The sequence below is a fragment of the Andrena cerasifolii genome, unplaced genomic scaffold (genome assembly GCF_050908995.1).
Source record: "Andrena cerasifolii isolate SP2316 unplaced genomic scaffold, iyAndCera1_principal scaffold2008, whole genome shotgun sequence".
Lineage (NCBI taxonomy): Eukaryota > Metazoa > Arthropoda > Insecta > Hymenoptera > Andrenidae > Andrena > Andrena cerasifolii.
The window spans coordinates 1-18,531 of record NW_027486900.1 but is presented as its reverse complement, the minus strand read 5'-3'; the positions used below and the strand labels follow the sequence as shown (position 1 = coordinate 18,531).

Sequence of the window (18,531 nt, the reverse complement as noted above, 5' to 3'; positions counted from 1 at the left end):
TTACCTTGTTTCCTTGATTTATTTAGCTATTTTTCTCTATTGATACACCTATTTTTCTCTAGTTTATTTACCTATTTTTATGTATTTATTTGCCTATTTTTTTCTCTATTTTATTTACCTATTTCTTTATCTATTTATTTACCTATTTTTCTCTATTTATTTACCTCTTTTTCTCTATTTATTTACCTATTTTTTCTCTATATATTTACCTATTTTTCTCTCTCATTTATTTACGTATTTTTTCTCTGTTTATTTACCAATTTTTTCCTCTAATTTATTTACCTATTTTTTTATTTACCTTTTTTGTTTGGTTTATTTACCTATTTATCTATATTTATACACCTATTTTTTCTGTAGATAATTTACCTATTTTTTTCTCTATTTTTACCTCTTTTGTTTTCTCTATTTATTTACTTCTTTTGTTTTCTCTGTTTATTTACCAATTTTTTCCTCTAATTTATTTACCTATTTTTTTATTTACCTTTTTTTCTTTGATTTATTTAGCTATTCATCTATATTTATACACCTATCTTTCTCTAGATAATTTACCTATTTTTTTCTCTATTTTTTTACCTCTTTTGTTTTCTCTATTTATTTATCTATTTATCTCTATTTAATTACCTCTTTTTTCTCTATTTACTTACCTATTTTTTCTCTATATATTTCCCTATTTTTCTCTATTTATTTACCTCTTTTGTTTTCTCTATTTATTTACCTATTTTTCTCTAGTTATTTACCTATTTTTTCTCTATTTTATTTACCTACTTTTTCTCTGTTTATTTACCTATTTTTTATTTACCTTTTTTTCTTTGATTTATTTAGCTATTTTTCTCTATTGATACACCTATTTTTCTCTAGTTTATTTACCTATTTTTCTGTATTTATTCACCTATTTTTTCTCTATTTATTTATCTATTTTTTTCTCTAATTTATTTACCTATTTTTCTCAAGATAATTTACCTATTTTTTCTCTAATATATTTACCTAGTTTTCTCTATATATTTACCTATTTTCTGTATTTATTTACCTCCTTTGTATTCTCTACTTCATTACCTATTCTTCACTATTTCTTTATCTATTTTTGTCTCTAATTTATTTACCAATTTTTTCTCTGTTTATTTACCTATTTTTTCCTGTAATTAATTTACGTATTTTTTTCTCTAGTTTATTTACCTATTTTTTATTTACCTTTTTTTGTTTGATATATTTAGCTATTTATCTATATTTATACACCTATTTTTTCTCTAGATAATTTACCTATCTTTTCTCTATTTTTTTACCTCTTTTGTTTTCTCTATTTATTTACCTATTTTTCTCTATTTATTTACCTCTTTTTTCTCTATTTATTTACCTATTTTTTCTCTATATATTTACCTATTTTTTCTCTATTTATTTACCTCTTTTGTTTTCTCCATTTATTTACCTCTTTTGTTTTCTCTATTTATTTACCTATTTTTCTCTAGTTATTTACCTCTTTTTCAGTATTTACTAACCTCCTTTGTTTCCTCTACTTCATTACCTATTTTTCACTGTTTATTTACCCATTTTTTCCTATAATTTATTTACCTATTTTTTATTTACCTTTTTTTATTTATTTAGCTATTTATCTATATTTATACACCAATTTTTTCTCTAGATAATTTACCTATTTTTTCTCTCTTTATTTACCTATTTTTTCTCTATTTTATTTACCTACTTTTTCTCTGTTTATTTACCTCTTTCTCAGTATTTACTAACCTCCTTTGTTTCCTCTACTTCATTACCTATTTTTTCACTGTTTATTTACCCATTATTTCCTATAATTTATTTACCTATTTTTTATTTACCTTTTTTTATTTATTTAGCTATTTATCTATATTTATACACCAATTTTTTCTCTAGATAATTTACCTATTTTTTCTCTCTTTATTTACCTATTTTTCTGTTTATTTACCTATTTTTTCCTCTAATTCATTTACCTATTTTTTATTTACCTTTTTTCTTTCATTTATTTAGCTATTTTTTTCTATTTATACACCTATTCTTTCTCTATTTATTTACCTATTCTTTCTCTAGATAATTTACCTACTTTTTCTCTATTTATTTATCTATTTTTTCTCCTAGTTATTTACCTATTTCTTTCTCTCATTTATTTACCTATTTTTTCTCTGTTTAGTTACCTATTTTTCCTCTAATTTATTTACCTCCGTTTTCTGTATTTATTTACCTACTTTGTTTTCTCTACTTCATTACCTATTTTTCTCTATCTATTTGCCTATTTTTTCTCTAAATTATTTACCTATTTTTCTCTATGTATTTACCTATTTTCTGTTTTTATTTACCTCCTTTGTATTCTCTACTTCATTACCTATTTTTCACTATTTCTTTATTTATTTTTTTCTCTAATTTATTTGCCTATTTTTTCTGTTTAGTTACCTATTTTTTCCTCTAATTTATTTACCTATTTTTTTTATTTACCTTTTTTTCCTTGATTTATTTAGCTATTTTTCTCTATTTATACACCTATTTTTCTCTAATTTATTTACCAATTATTTCTCTGTTTATTTACCTATTTTTTCCTGTAATTTATTTATCTGTTTTTTCCTCTAATTTATTTACCTATTTTTCTCTATTTATTCACCTATTTTTTCTCTATTTATTTATCTATTTTTTCTCTAATTTATTTACCTATTTTTTCTCTAGTTTATTTACCTATTTTTGCCTATTTATTTGCCTATTTTTTCTCTATTTTATTTACCTATTTTTTTATCTAGCTATTCACCTACTTTTTCTCTATTTATTTATCTGTTTGTTCTGTAGTTATTTACCTATTTCTTTCTCTCATTTATTTACCTACTTTTTCTCTGTTTAGTTACCTATTTTTTCCTCTAATTTATGTACCTATTTTTTTATTTACCTTGTTTCCTTGATTTATTTAGCTATTCATCTATATTTATACACCTATCTTTCTCTAGATAATTTACCTATTTTTTTCTCTATTTTTTTACCTCTTTTGTTTTCTCTATTTATTTATCTATTTATCTCTATTTAATTACCTCTTTTTTCTCTATTTACTTACCTATTTTTTCTCTATATATTTCCCTATTTTTCTCTATTTATTTACCTCTTTCGTTTTCTCTATTTATTTACCTATTTATCTCTAGTTATTTACCTATTTTTTCTCTATTTTATTTACCTACTTTTTCTCTGTTTATTTACCTATTTTTTATTTACCTTTTTTTCTTTGATTTATTTAGCTATTTTCTCTATTGATACACCTATTTTTCTCTAGTTTATTTACCTATTTTTCTGTATTTATTCACCTATTTTTTCTCTATTTATTTATCTATTTTTTTCTCTAATTTATTTACCTATTTTTTCTCAAGATAATTTACCTATTTTTCTCTATTTATTTGCCTATTTTTTTCTCTAATATATTTACCTAGTTTTCTCTATTTATTTATCTGTTTGTTCTGTAGTTATTTACCTATTTCTTTCTCTCATTTATTTACCTACTTTTTCTCTGTTTAGTTACCTATTTTTTCCTCTAATTTATGTACCTATTTTTTTATTTACCTTGTTTCCTTGATTTATTTAGCTATTCATCTATATTTATACACCTATCTTTCTCTAGATAATTTACCTATTTTTTTCTCTATTTTTTTACCTCTTTTGTTTTCTCTATTTATTTATCTATTTATCTCTATTTAATTACCTCTTTTTTCTCTATTTACTTACCTATTTTTTCTCTATATATTTCCCTATTTTTCTCTATTTATTTACCTCTTTCGTTTTCTCTATTTATTTACCTATTTATCTCTAGTTATTTACCTATTTTTTCTCTATTTTATTTACCTACTTTTTCTCTGTTTATTTACCTATTTTTTATTTACCTTTTTCCCTTGATTTATTTACCTATTTTTCTCTATTGATACACCTATTTTTCTCTAGTTTATTTACCTATTTTTCTCTATTTATTCACCTATTTTTTCTCTATTAATTTACCTCTTTTGTTTTCTCCATTTATTTACCTATTTTTCTCTAGTTATTTACCTCTTTTTCAGTATTTACTAACCTCCTTTGTTTCCTCTACTTCATTACCTATTTTTTCACTGTTTATTTACCCATTTTTTCCTATAATTTATTTACCTATTTTTTATTTACCTTTTTTTTATTTATTTAGCTATTTATCTATATTTATACACCAATTTTTCTCCAGATAATTTACCTATTTTTTCTCTCTTTATTTACCTATTTTTCTGTTTATTTACCTATTTTTTCCTCTAATTCATTTACCTATTTTTTTATTTACCTTTTTTCTTTCATTTATTTAGCTATTTTTCTCTATTTATACACCTATTTTTTCTCTATTTTATTTACCTGTTTTCTTTCATTTATTTAGCCATTTCTCTCTATTTATACACCTATTTTTTCTCTATTTTATTTACCTACTTTTTCTCTATTTATACACCTATTTTTTCTCCAGTTTATTTACCTATTTTTCTCTATTTATTCACTTATTTTTTCTCTATTTATGTATCTATTTTTTCTCTAATTTATTTACCTATTTTTTCTCTAGTTTATGTACCTATTTTATCTGTTTATTTGCCTATTTTTTCTCTATTTTATTTACCTATTTTTTTATTTACCTTTTTTCTTTCATTTATTTAGGTTTTTTTCTCTATTTATACACCTATTTTTTCTCTAGTTTATTTACCTATTTTTCTCTATTTATTCACCTATTTTTCTCTATTTATTTATCTATTTTTTTCTCTAATTTATTTACCTATTTTTTCTCTAGTTTATTTACCTATCTTTATCTATTTATTTGCCTATTTTTTCTCTATTTTATTTACCTATTTTTTATCTATTTATTTACCTACTTTTTCTCTATTTATTTATCTATTTTTTCTCTAGTTATTTACCTATTTCTTTCTCTCATTTATTTACCTATATTTTCTCTGTTTAGTTACCTATTTTTTCTCTTTTTATTTACCTATTTTTCTCTAGTTATTTACCTACATTTTTCTCCAAATTATTTACCTATTTTTCTGTTTATTTACCTATTTTTTCCTCTAATTTATTTACCTATTTTTCTCTAGTTATTTACCTCTTTTTCAGTATTTATTTACCTCCTTTGTTTCCTCTACTTCATTACCTATTTTTCACTGTTTATTTACCCATTTTCTCCTATAATTTATTTACCTATTTTTTTATTTATTTAGCTATTTATCTATATTTATACACCAATTTTTTCTCTAGATAATTTACCTACTTTTTCTCTATTTATTTATCTATTTTTTCTCTAGTTATTTACCTATTTCTTTCTCTCATTTATTTACCTATTTTTTCTCTGTTTAGTTACCTATTTTTCCTCTAATTTATTTACCTCCGTTTTCTGTATTTATTTACCTACTTTGTTTTCTCTACTTCATTACCTATTTTTCTCTATCTATTTGCCTATTTTTTCTCTAAATTATTTACCTATTTTTCTCTATGTATTTACCTATTTTCTGTTTTTATTTACCTCCTTGTATTCTCTACTTCATTACCTATTTTTCACTATTTCTTTATTTTTTTTTCTCTAATTTATTTGCCTATTTTTTTCTGTTTAGTTACCTATTTTTTCCTCTAATTTATTTACCTATTTCTTTATTTACCTTTTTTCCTTGATTTATTTAGCTATTTTTCTCTATTTATACACCTATTTTTCTCTAATTTATTTACCAATTATTTCTCTGTTTATTTACCTATTTTTTCCTGTAATTTATTTATCTGTTTTTTCCTCTAATTTATTTACCTATTTTTCTCTATTTATTTACCTATTTTTTCTCTATTTATTTATCTATTTTTTTCTCTAATTTATTTACCTATTTTTTCTCTAGTTTATTTACCTATTTTTGCCTATTTATTTGCCTATTTTTTTCTCTATTTTATTTACCTATTTTTTTATCTAGCTATTCACCTACTTTTTCTCTATTTATTTATCTATTTGTTCTGTAGTTATTTACCTATTTCTTTCTCTCATTTATTTACCTACTTTTTCTCTGTTTAGTTACCTATTTTTTCGTCTAATTTATTTACCTATTTTTTATTTACCTTGTTTCCTTGATTTATTTAGCTATTTTTCTCTATTGATACACCTCTTTTTCTCTAGTTTATTTACCTATTTTTATCTATTTATTTGCCTATTTTTTTCTCTATTTTATTTACCTATTTCATTATCTATTTATTTACCTATTTTTCTCTATTTATTTACCTCTTTTTCTCTATTTATTTACCTATTTTTTCTCTATATATTTACCTATTTTTCTCTCTCATTTATTTACGTATTTTTCTCTGTTTATTTACCAATTTTTCCTCTAATTTATTTACCTATTTTTTATTTACCTTTTTTTGTTTGGTTTATTTACCTATTTATCTATATTTATACACCTATTTTTTCTGTAGATAATTTACCTATTTTTTTCTCTATTTTTTACCTCTTTTGTTTTCTCTATTTATTTACCTCTTTTGTTTTCTCTGTTTATTTACCAATTTTTTCCTCTAATTTATTTACCTATTTTTTATCTATTTATTTACCTATTTTTCTCTATTTATTTACCTCTTTTTTCTCTATTTACTTACCTATTTTTCTCTATATATTTCCCTATTTTTTATCTATTTATTTACCTCTTTTGTTTTCTCCATTTATTTACCTATTTTCTCTAGTTATTTACCTCTTTTTCAGTATTTACTAACCTCCTTTGTTTCCTCTACTTCATTACCTATTTTTTCACTGTTTATTTACCCATTTTTTCCTATAATTTATTTACCTATTTTTTATTTACCTTTTTTTATTTATTTATCTATTTATCTATATTTATACACCAATTTTTTCTCTAGATAATTTACCTATTTTTTCTCTCTTTATTTACCTATTTTTCTGTTTATTTACCTGTTTTTTCCTCTAATTCATTTACCTATTTTTTTATTTACCTTTTTTCTTTCATTTATTTAGCTATTTTTTTCTATTTATACACCTATTTTTTCTCTATTTATTTACCTATTCTTTCTCTAGATAATTTACATACTTTTTCTCTATTTATTTATCTATTTTTTCTCTAGTTATTTACCTATTTCTTTCTCTCATTTATTTACCTATTTTTTCTCTGTTTAGTTACCTATTTTTCCTCTAATTTATTTACCTCCGTTTTCTGTATTTATTTACCTACATTGTTTTCTCTACTTCATTACCTATTTTTCTCTATCTATTTGCCTATTTTTTCTCTAAATTATTTACCTATTTTTCTCTATGTATTTACCTATTTTCTGTTTTTATTTACCTCCTTTGTATTCTCTACTTCATTACCTATTTTTCACTATTTCTTTATTTATTTTTTTCTCTAATTTATTTGCCTATTTTTTCTGTTTAGTTACCTATTTTTTCCTCTAATTTATTTACCTATTTTTTTTATTTACCTTTTTTTCCTTGATTTATTTAGCTATTTTTCTCTATTTATACACCTATTTTTCTCTAATTTATTTACCAATTATTTCTCTGTTTATTTACCTATTTTTTCCTGTAATTTATTTATCTGTTTTTTCCTCTAATTTATTTACCTATTTTTCTCTATTTATTCACCTATTTTTTCTCTATTTATTTATCTATTTTTCTCTAATTTATTTACCTATTTTTTCTCTAGTTTATTTACCTATTTTTGCCTATTTATTTGCCTATTTTTTCTCTATTTTATTTACCTATTTTTTTATCTAGCTATTCACCTACTTTTTCTCTATTTATTTATCTGTTTGTTCTGTAGTTATTTACCTATTTCTTTCTCTCATTTATTTACCTACTTTTCTCTGTTTAGTTACCTATTTTTTCCTCTAATTTATGTACCTATTTTTTTATTTACCTTGTTTCCTTGATTTATTTAGCTATTCATCTATATTTATACACCTATCTTTCTCTAGATAATTTACCTATTTTTTTCTCTATTTTTTACCTCTTTTGTTTTCTCTATTTATTTATCTATTTATCTCTATTTAATTACCTCTTTTTTCTCTATTTACTTACCTATTTTTTCTCTATATATTTCCCTATTTTTCTCTATTTATTTACCTCTTTTGTTTTCTCTATTTATTTACCTATTTTTCTCTAGTTATTTACCTATTTTTTCTCTATTTTATTTACCTACTTTTTCTCTGTTTATTTACCTATTTTTTATTTACCTTTTTTTCTTTGATTTATTTAGCTATTTTTCTCTATTGATACACCTATTTTTCTCTAGTTTATTTACCTATTTTTCTGTATTTATTCACCTATTTTTTCTCTATTTATTTATCTATTTTTTTCTCTAATTTATTTACCTATTTTTCTCAAGATAATTTACCTATTTTTTCTCTATTTATTTGCCTATTTTTTTCTCTAATATATTTACCTAGTTTTCTCTATATATTTACCTATTTTCTGTATTTATTTACCTCCTTTGTATTCTCTACTTCATTACCTATTCTTCACTATTTCTTTATCTATTTTTGTCTCTAATTTATTTACCAATTTTTTCTCTGTTTATTTACCTATTTTTCCTGTAATTAATTTACGTATTTTTTTCTCTAGTTTATTTACCTATTTTTTATTTACCTTTTTTTCTTTGATATATTTAGCTATTTATCAATATTTATACACCTATTTTTTCTCTAGATAATTTACCTATCTTTTCTCTATTTTTTTACCTCTTTTGTTTTCTCTATTTATTTACCTATTTTTCTCTATTTATTTACCTCTTTTTTCTCTATTTATTTACCTATTTTTTCTCTATATATTTACCTATTTTTTCTCTATTTATTTACCTCTTTTGTTTTCTCCATTTATTTACCTCTTTTGTTTTCTCTATTTATTTACCTATTTTTCTCTAGTTATTTACCTCTTTTTCAGTATTTACTAACCTCCTTTGTTTCCTCTACTTCATTACCTATTTTTCACTGTTTATTTACCCATTTTTTCCTATAATTTATTTACCTATTTTTTATTTACCTTTTTTTTATTTATTTAGCTATTTATCTATATTTATACACCAATTTTTTCTCTAGATAATTTACCTATTTTTTCTCTCTTTATTTACCTATTTTTTCTCTATTTTATTTACCTACTTTTTCTCTGTTTATTTACCTCTTTTTCTCTATTTATTTACCTATTTTTTCTCTATATATTTACCTATTTTCTCTCTCATTTATTTACGTATTTTTCTCTGTTTTTTACCAATTTTTTCCTCTAGTTTATTTACCTATTTTTTTATTTACCTTTTTTTGTTTGGTTTATTTACCTATTTATCTATATTTATACACCTATTTTTTCTCTAGATAATTTACCTATTTTTTTCTCTATTTTTTTACCTCTTTTGTTTTCTCTATTTATTTATCTATTTATCTCTATTTAATTACCTCTTTTTTCTCTATTTACTTACCTATTTTTTCTCTATATATTTCCCTATTTTTCTCTATTTATTTACCTCTTTTGTTTTCTCTATTTATTTACCTATTTTTCTCTAGTTATTTACCTATTTTTTCTCTATTTTATTTACCTACTTTTTCTCTGTTTATTTACCTATTTTTTATTTACCTTTTTTTCTTTGATTTATTTAGCTATTTTTCTCTATTGATACACCTATTTTTCTCTAGTTTATTTACCTATTTTTCTGTATTTATTCACCTATTTTTTCTCTATTTATTTATCTATTTTTTTCTCTAATTTATTTACCTATTTTTTCTCAAGATAATTTACCTATTTTTTCTCTATTTATTTGCCTATTTTTTTCTCTAATATATTTACCTAGTTTTCTCTATTTATTTATCTGTTTGTTCTGTAGTTATTTACCTATTTCTTTCTCTCATTTATTTACCTACTTTTTCTCTGTTTAGTTACCTATTTTTTCCTCTAATTTATGTACCTATTTTTTTATTTACCTTGTTTCCTTGATTTATTTAGCTATTTTTCTCTATTGATACACCTATTTTTCTCTAGTTTATTTACCTATTTTTATGTATTTATTTGCCTATTTTTTTCTCTATTTTATTTACCTATTTCTTTATCTATTTATTTACCTATTTTTCTCTATTTATTTACCTCTTTTTCTCTATTTATTTACCTATTTTTTCTCTATATATTTACCTATTTTTCTCTCTCATTTATTTACGTATTTTTTCTCTGTTTATTTACCAATTTTTTCCTCTAATTTATTTACCTATTTTTTTATTTACCTTTTTTGTTTGGTTTATTTACCTATTTATCTATATTTATACACCTATTTTTTCTGTAGATAATTTACCTATTTTTTTCTCTATTTTTTACCTCTTTTGTTTTCTCTATTTATTTACTTCTTTTGTTTTCTCTGTTTATTTACCAATTTTTTCCTCTAATTTATTTACCTATTTTTTTATTTACCTTTTTTTCTTTGATTTATTTAGCTATTCATCTATATTTATACACCTATCTTTCTCTAGATAATTTACCTATTTTTTTCTCTATTTTTTTACCTCTTTTGTTTTCTCTATTTATTTATCTATTTATCTCTATTTAATTACCTCTTTTTTCTCTATTTACTTACCTATTTTTTCTCTATATATTTCCCTATTTTTCTCTATTTATTTACCTCTTTTGTTTTCTCTATTTATTTACCTATTTTTCTCTAGTTATTTACCTATTTTTTCTCTATTTTATTTACCTACTTTTTCTCTGTTTATTTACCTATTTTTTATTTACCTTTTTTTCTTTGATTTATTTAGCTATTTTTCTCTATTGATACACCTATTTTTCTCTAGTTTATTTACCTATTTTTCTGTATTTATTCACCTATTTTTTCTCTATTTATTTATCTATTTTTTTCTCTAATTTATTTACCTATTTTTTCTCAAGATAATTTACCTATTTTTTCTCTAATATATTTACCTAGTTTTCTCTATATATTTACCTATTTTCTGTATTTATTTACCTCCTTTGTATTCTCTACTTCATTACCTATTCTTCACTATTTCTTTATCTATTTTTGTCTCTAATTTATTTACCAATTTTTTCTCTGTTTATTTACCTATTTTTTCCTGTAATTAATTTACGTATTTTTTTCTCTAGTTTATTTACCTATTTTTTATTTACCTTTTTTTGTTTGATATATTTAGCTATTTATCTATATTTATACACCTATTTTTTCTCTAGATAATTTACCTATCTTTTCTCTATTTTTTTACCTCTTTTGTTTTCTCTATTTATTTACCTATTTTTCTCTATTTATTTACCTCTTTTTTCTCTATTTATTTACCTATTTTTTCTCTATATATTTACCTATTTTTTCTCTATTTATTTACCTCTTTTGTTTTCTCCATTTATTTACCTCTTTTGTTTTCTCTATTTATTTACCTATTTTTCTCTAGTTATTTACCTCTTTTTCAGTATTTACTAACCTCCTTTGTTTCCTCTACTTCATTACCTATTTTTCACTGTTTATTTACCCATTTTTTCCTATAATTTATTTACCTATTTTTTATTTACCTTTTTTTTATTTATTTAGCTATTTATCTATATTTATACACCAATTTTTTCTCTAGATAATTTACCTATTTTTTCTCTCTTTATTTACCTATTTTTTCTCTATTTTATTTACCTACTTTTTCTCTGTTTATTTACCTCTTTCTCAGTATTTACTAACCTCCTTTGTTTCCTCTACTTCATTACCTATTTTTTCACTGTTTATTTACCCATTATTTCCTATAATTTATTTACCTATTTTTTATTTACCTTTTTTTATTTATTTAGCTATTTATCTATATTTATACACCAATTTTTTCTCTAGATAATTTACCTATTTTTTCTCTCTTTATTTACCTATTTTTCTGTTTATTTACCTATTTTTTCCTCTAATTCATTTACCTATTTTTTTATTTACCTTTTTTCTTTCATTTATTTAGCTATTTTTTTCTATTTATACACCTATTCTTTCTCTATTTATTTACCTATTCTTTCTCTAGATAATTTACCTACTTTTTCTCTATTTATTTATCTATTTTTTCTCTAGTTATTTACCTATTTCTTTCTCTCATTTATTTACCTATTTTTTCTCTGTTTAGTTACCTATTTTTCCTCTAATTTATTTACCTCCGTTTTCTGTATTTATTTACCTACTTTGTTTTCTCTACTTCATTACCTATTTTTCTCTATCTATTTGCCTATTTTTTCTCTAAATTATTTACCTATTTTTCTCTATGTATTTACCTATTTTCTGTTTTTATTTACCTCCTTTGTATTCTCTACTTCATTACCTATTTTTCACTATTTCTTTATTTATTTTTTTCTCTAATTTATTTGCCTATTTTTTCTGTTTAGTTACCTATTTTTTCCTCTAATTTATTTACCTATTTTTTTTTATTTACCTTTTTTTCCTTGATTTATTTAGCTATTTTTCTCTATTTATACACCTATTTTTCTCTAATTTATTTACCAATTATTTCTCTGTTTATTTACCTATTTTTTCCTGTAATTTATTTATCTGTTTTTTCCTCTAATTTATTTACCTATTTTTCTCTATTTATTCACCTATTTTTTCTCTATTTATTTATCTATTTTTTCTCTAATTTATTTACCTATTTTTTCTCTAGTTTATTTACCTATTTTTGCCTATTTATTTGCCTATTTTTTCTCTATTTTATTTACCTATTTTTTTATCTAGCTATTCACCTACTTTTTCTCTATTTATTTATCTGTTTGTTCTGTAGTTATTTACCTATTTCTTTCTCTCATTTATTTACCTACTTTTTCTCTGTTTAGTTACCTATTTTTTCCTCTAATTTATGTACCTATTTTTTTATTTACCTTGTTTCCTTGATTTATTTAGCTATTCATCTATATTTATACACCTATCTTTCTCTAGATAATTTACCTATTTTTTTCTCTATTTTTTTACCTCTTTTGTTTTCTCTATTTATTTATCTATTTATCTCTATTTAATTACCTCTTTTTTCTCTATTTACTTACCTATTTTTTCTCTATATATTTCCCTATTTTTCTCTATTTATTTACCTCTTTCGTTTTCTCTATTTATTTACCTATTTATCTCTAGTTATTTACCTATTTTTTCTCTATTTTATTTACCTACTTTTTCTCTGTTTATTTACCTATTTTTTATTTACCTTTTTTTCTTTGATTTATTTAGCTATTTTTCTCTATTGATACACCTATTTTTCTCTAGTTTATTTACCTATTTTTCTGTATTTATTCACCTATTTTTTCTCTATTTATTTATCTATTTTTTTCTCTAATTTATTTACCTATTTTTTCTCAAGATAATTTACCTATTTTTTCTCTATTTATTTGCCTATTTTTTTCTCTAATATATTTACCTAGTTTTCTCTATTTATTTATCTGTTTGTTCTGTAGTTATTTACCTATTTCTTTCTCTCATTTATTTACCTACTTTTTCTCTGTTTAGTTACCTATTTTTTCCTCTAATTTATGTACCTATTTTTTTATTTACCTTGTTTCCTTGATTTATTTAGCTATTCATCTATATTTATACACCTATCTTTCTCTAGATAATTTACCTATTTTTTTCTCTATTTTTTTACCTCTTTTGTTTTCTCTATTTATTTATCTATTTATCTCTATTTAATTACCTCTTTTTTCTCTATTTACTTACCTATTTTTTCTCTATATATTTCCCTATTTTTCTCTATTTATTTACCTCTTTCGTTTTCTCTATTTATTTACCTATTTATCTCTAGTTATTTACCTATTTTTTCTCTATTTTATTTACCTACTTTTTCTCTGTTTATTTACCTATTTTTTATTTACCTTTTTTTCTTTGATTTATTTAGCTATTTTTCTCTATTGATACACCTATTTTTCTCTAGTTTATTTACCTATTTTTCTGTATTTATTCACCTATTTTTTCTCTATTTATTTATCTATTTTTTTCTCTAATTTATTTACCTATTTTTTCTCAAGATAATTTACCTATTTTTTCTCTATTTATTTGCCTATTTTTTTCTCTAATATATTTACCTAGTTTTCTCTATATATTTACCTATTTTCTGTATTTATTTACCTCCTTTGTATTCTCTACTTCATTACCTATTCTTCACTATTTCTTTATCTATTTTTGTCTCTAATTTATTTACCAATTTTTTCTCTGTTTATTTACCTATTTTTTCCTGTAATTAATTTACGTATTTTTTTCTCTAGTTTATTTACCTATTTTTTATTTACCTTTTTTTCTTTGATATATTTAGCTATTTATCTATATTTATACACCTATTTTTTCTCTAGATAATTTACCTATCTTTTCTCTATTTTTTTACCTCTTTTGTTTTCTCTATTTATTTACCTATTTTTCTCTATTTATTTACCTCTTTTTTCTCTATTTATTTACCTATTTTTTCTCTATATATTTACCTATTTTTTCTCTATTTATTTACCTCTTTTGTTTTCTCCATTTATTTACCTCTTTTGTTTTCTCTATTTATTTACCTATTTTTCTCTAGTTATTTACCTCTTTTTCAGTATTTACTAACCTCCTTTGTTTCCTCTACTTCATTACCTATTTTTCACTGTTTATTTACCCATTTTTTCCTATAATTTATTTACCTATTTTTTATTTACCTTTTTATTTATTTATTTAGCTATTTATCTATATTTATACACCAATTTTTTCTCTAGATAATTTACCTATTTTTTCTCTCTTTATTTACCTATTTTTTCTCTATTTTATTTACCTACTTTTTCTCTGTTTATTTACCTCTTTTTCTCTATTTATTTACCTATTTTTTCTCTATATATTTACCTATTTTCTCTCTCATTTATTTACGTATTTTTCTCTGTTTTTTACCAATTTTTTCCTCTAGTTTATTTACCTATTTTTTTATTTACCTTTTTTTGTTTGGTTTATTTACCTATTTATCTATATTTATACACCTATTTTTTCTCAAGATAATTTACCTATTTTTTTCTCTATTTTTTTACCTCTTTTGTTTTCTCTATTTATTTACCTATTTTTTCTCTGTTTATTTACCAATTTTTTCCTCTAATTTATTTACCTATTTTTTTATTTACTTTCTTTGTTCGGTTTATTTACCTATTTATCTATATTTATACACCTATTTTTTCTCTAGATAATTTACCTATTTTTTTCTCTATTTTTTTACCTCTTTTGTTTTCTCTGTTTATTTACCAATTTTTTCCTCTAATTTATTTACCTATTTATTATTTACCTTTTTTTGTTTGGTTTATTTACCTATTTTCTCTATTTATTTACTTATTTTTTCTCTAGATAATTTACCTATTTTTCTCTATTTATTTGCCTATTTTTTTCTCTATTTCATTTACCTATTTTTTATCTATTTATTTACCTGTTTTTCTCTATTTATTTACCTCTTTTTTCTCTATTTACTTACCTATTTTTTCTCTATATAATTCCCTATTTTTTATCTATTTATTTACCTCTTTTGTTTTCTCCATTTATTTACCTATTTTTCTCTAGTTATTTACCTCTTTTTCAGTATTTACTAACATTTTTTCTCTGTTTATTTACCTATTTTTTCCTGTAATTAATTTACGTATTTTTTTCTCTAGTTTATTTACCTATTTTTTATTTACCTTTTTTTCTTTGATATATTTAGCTATTTATCTATATTTATACACCTATTTTTTCTCTAGATAATTTACCTATCTTTTCTCTATTTTTTTACCTCTTTTGTTTTCTCTATTTATTTACCTATTTTTCTCTATTTATTTACCTCTTTTTTCTCTATTTATTTACCTATTTTTTCTCTATATATTTACCTATTTTTTCTCTATTTATTTACCTCTTTTGTTTTCTCCATTTATTTACCTCTTTTGTTTTCTCTATTTATTTACCTATTTTTCTCTAGTTATTTACCTCTTTTTCAGTATTTACTAACCTCCTTTGTTTCCTCTACTTCATTACCTATTTTTCACTGTTTATTTACCCATTTTTTCCTATAATTTATTTACCTATTTTTTATTTACCTTTTTTTTTATTTATTTAGCTATTTATCTATATTTATACACCAATTTTTTCTCTAGATAATTTACCTATTTTTTCTCTCTTTATTTACCTATTTTTTCTCTATTTTATTTACCTACTTTTTCTCTGTTTATTTACCTCTTTTTCTCTATTTATTTACCTATTTTTTCTCTATATATTTACCTATTTTCTCTCTCATTTATTTACGTATTTTTCTCTGTTTTTTTACCAATTTTTTCCTCTAGTTTATTTACCTATTTTTTTATTTACCTTTTTTTGTTTGGTTTATTTACCTATTTATCTATATTTATACACCTATTTTTTCTCTAGATAATTTACCTATTTTTTTCTCTATTTTTTTACCTCTTTTGTTTTCTCTATTTATTTACCTATTTTTTCTCTGTTTATTTACCAATTTTTTCCTCTAATTTATTTACCTATTTTTTTATTTACTTTTTTTGTTTGGTTTATTTACCTATTTATCTATATTTATACACCTATTTTTTCTCTAGATAATTTACCTATTTTTTTCTCTATTTTTTTACCTCTTTTGTTTTCTCTGTTTATTTACCAATTTTTTCCTCTAATTTATTTACCTATTTATTATTTACCTTTTTTTGTTTGGTTTATTTACCTATTTTCTCTATTTATTTACCTATTTTTTCTCTAGATAATTTACCTATTTTTCTCTATTTATTTGCCTATTTTTTTCTCTATTTCATTTACCTATTTTTTTATCTATTTATTTACCTATTTTTCTCTATTTATTTACCTCTTTTTTCTCTATTTACTTACCTATTTTTTCTCTATATAATTCCCTATTTTTTATCTATTTATTTACCTCTTTTGTTTTCTCCATTTATTTACCTATTTTTCTCTAGTTATTTACCTCTTTTTCAGTATTTACTAACCTCCTTTGTTTCCTCTACTTCATTACCTATTTTTTCACTGTTTATTTACCCATTTTTTCCTATAATTTATTTACCTATTTTTTTATTTACCTTTTTTTCTTTGATTTATTTAGCTATTCATCTATATTTATACACCTATCTTTCTCTAGATAATTTACCTATTTTTTTCTCTATTTTTTTACCTCTTTTGTTTTCTCTATTTATTTATCTATTTATCTCTATTTAATTACCTCTTTTTTCTCTATTTACTTACCTATTTTTTCTCTATATATTTCCCTATTTTTCTCTATTTATTTACCTCTTTTGTTTTCTCTATTTATTTACCTATTTTTCTCTAGTTATTTACCTATTTTTTCTCTATTTTATTTACCTACTTTTTCTCTGTTTATTTACCTATTTTTTATTTACCTTTTTTTCTTTGATTTATTTAGCTATTTTTCTCTATTGATACACCTATTTTTCTCTAGTTTATTTACCTATTTTTCTGTATTTATTCACCTATTTTTTCTCTATTTATTTATCTATTTTTTTCTCTAATTTATTTACCTATTTTTTCTCAAGATAATTTACCTATTTTTTCTCTATTTATTTGCCTATTTTTTTCTCTAATATATTTACCTAGTTTTCTCTATTTATTTATCTGTTTGTTCTGTAGTTATTTACCTATTTCTTTCTCTCATTTATTTACCTACTTTTTCTCTGTTTAGTTACCTATTTTTTCCTCTAATTTATGTACCTATTTTTTTATTTACCTTGTTTCCTTGATTTATTTAGCTATTTTTCTCTATTGATACACCTATTTTTCTCTAGTTTATTTACCTATTTTTATCTATTTATTTGCCTATTTTTTTCTCTATTTTATTTACCTATTTCTTTATCTATTTATTTACCTATTTTTCTCTATTTATTTACCTCTTTTTCTCTATTTATTTACCTATTTTTTCTCTATATATTTACCTATTTTTCTCTCTCATTTATTTACGTATTTTTTCTCTGTTTATTTACCAATTTTTTCCTCTAATTTATTTACCTATTTTTTTATTTACCTTTTTTGTTTGGTTTATTTACCTATTTATCTATATTTATACACCTATTTTTTCTGTAGATAATTTACCTATTTTTTTCTCTATTTTTTACCTCTTTTGTTTTCTCTATTTATTTACTTCTTTTGTTTTCTCTGTTTATTTACCAATTTTTTCCTCTAATTTATTTACCTATTTTTTTATTTACCTTTTTTTCTTTGATTTATTTAGCTATTCATCTATATTTATACACCTATCTTTCTCTAGATAATTTACCTATTTTTTTCTCTATTTTTTTACCTCTTTTGTTTTCTCTATTTATTTATCTATTTATCTCTATTTAATTACCTCTTTTTTCTCTATTTACTTACCTATTTTTTCTCTATATATTTCCCTATTTTTCTCTATTTATTTACCTCTTTTGTTTTCTCTATTTATTTACCTATTTTTCTCTAGTTATTTACCTATTTTTTCTCTATTTTATTTACCTACTTTTTCTCTGTTTATTTACCTATTTTTTATTTACCTTTTTTTCTTTGATTTATTTAGCTATTTTTCTCTATTGATACACCTATTTTTCTCTAGTTTATTTACCTATTTTTCTGT

General features: G+C 21.3%; 2 long non-coding RNA genes across 2 annotated transcripts; both read right to left on the bottom strand.

Moving 5' to 3' along the window:
• Positions 1 to 517: 517 nt before the first annotated feature.
• Positions 518 to 15,129, bottom strand: LOC143378277 (uncharacterized). The gene is made up of 5 exons (XR_013088063.1): positions 14,860 to 15,129; positions 9,249 to 12,366; positions 5,068 to 6,538; positions 2,301 to 3,762; positions 518 to 715 (listed from the first exon to the last, which is right to left on the bottom strand). It is a non-coding gene; the product is annotated as an uncharacterized LOC143378277 (long non-coding RNA).
• A 581-nt stretch (positions 15,130 to 15,710) lies between these two features.
• On the bottom strand, positions 15,711 to 17,280 carry LOC143378278 (uncharacterized). Its single transcript, XR_013088064.1, has 2 exons — positions 17,157 to 17,280; positions 15,711 to 16,647 (listed from the first exon to the last, which is right to left on the bottom strand). It is a non-coding gene; the product is annotated as an uncharacterized LOC143378278 (long non-coding RNA).
• Positions 17,281 to 18,531: the final 1,251 nt, after the last annotated feature.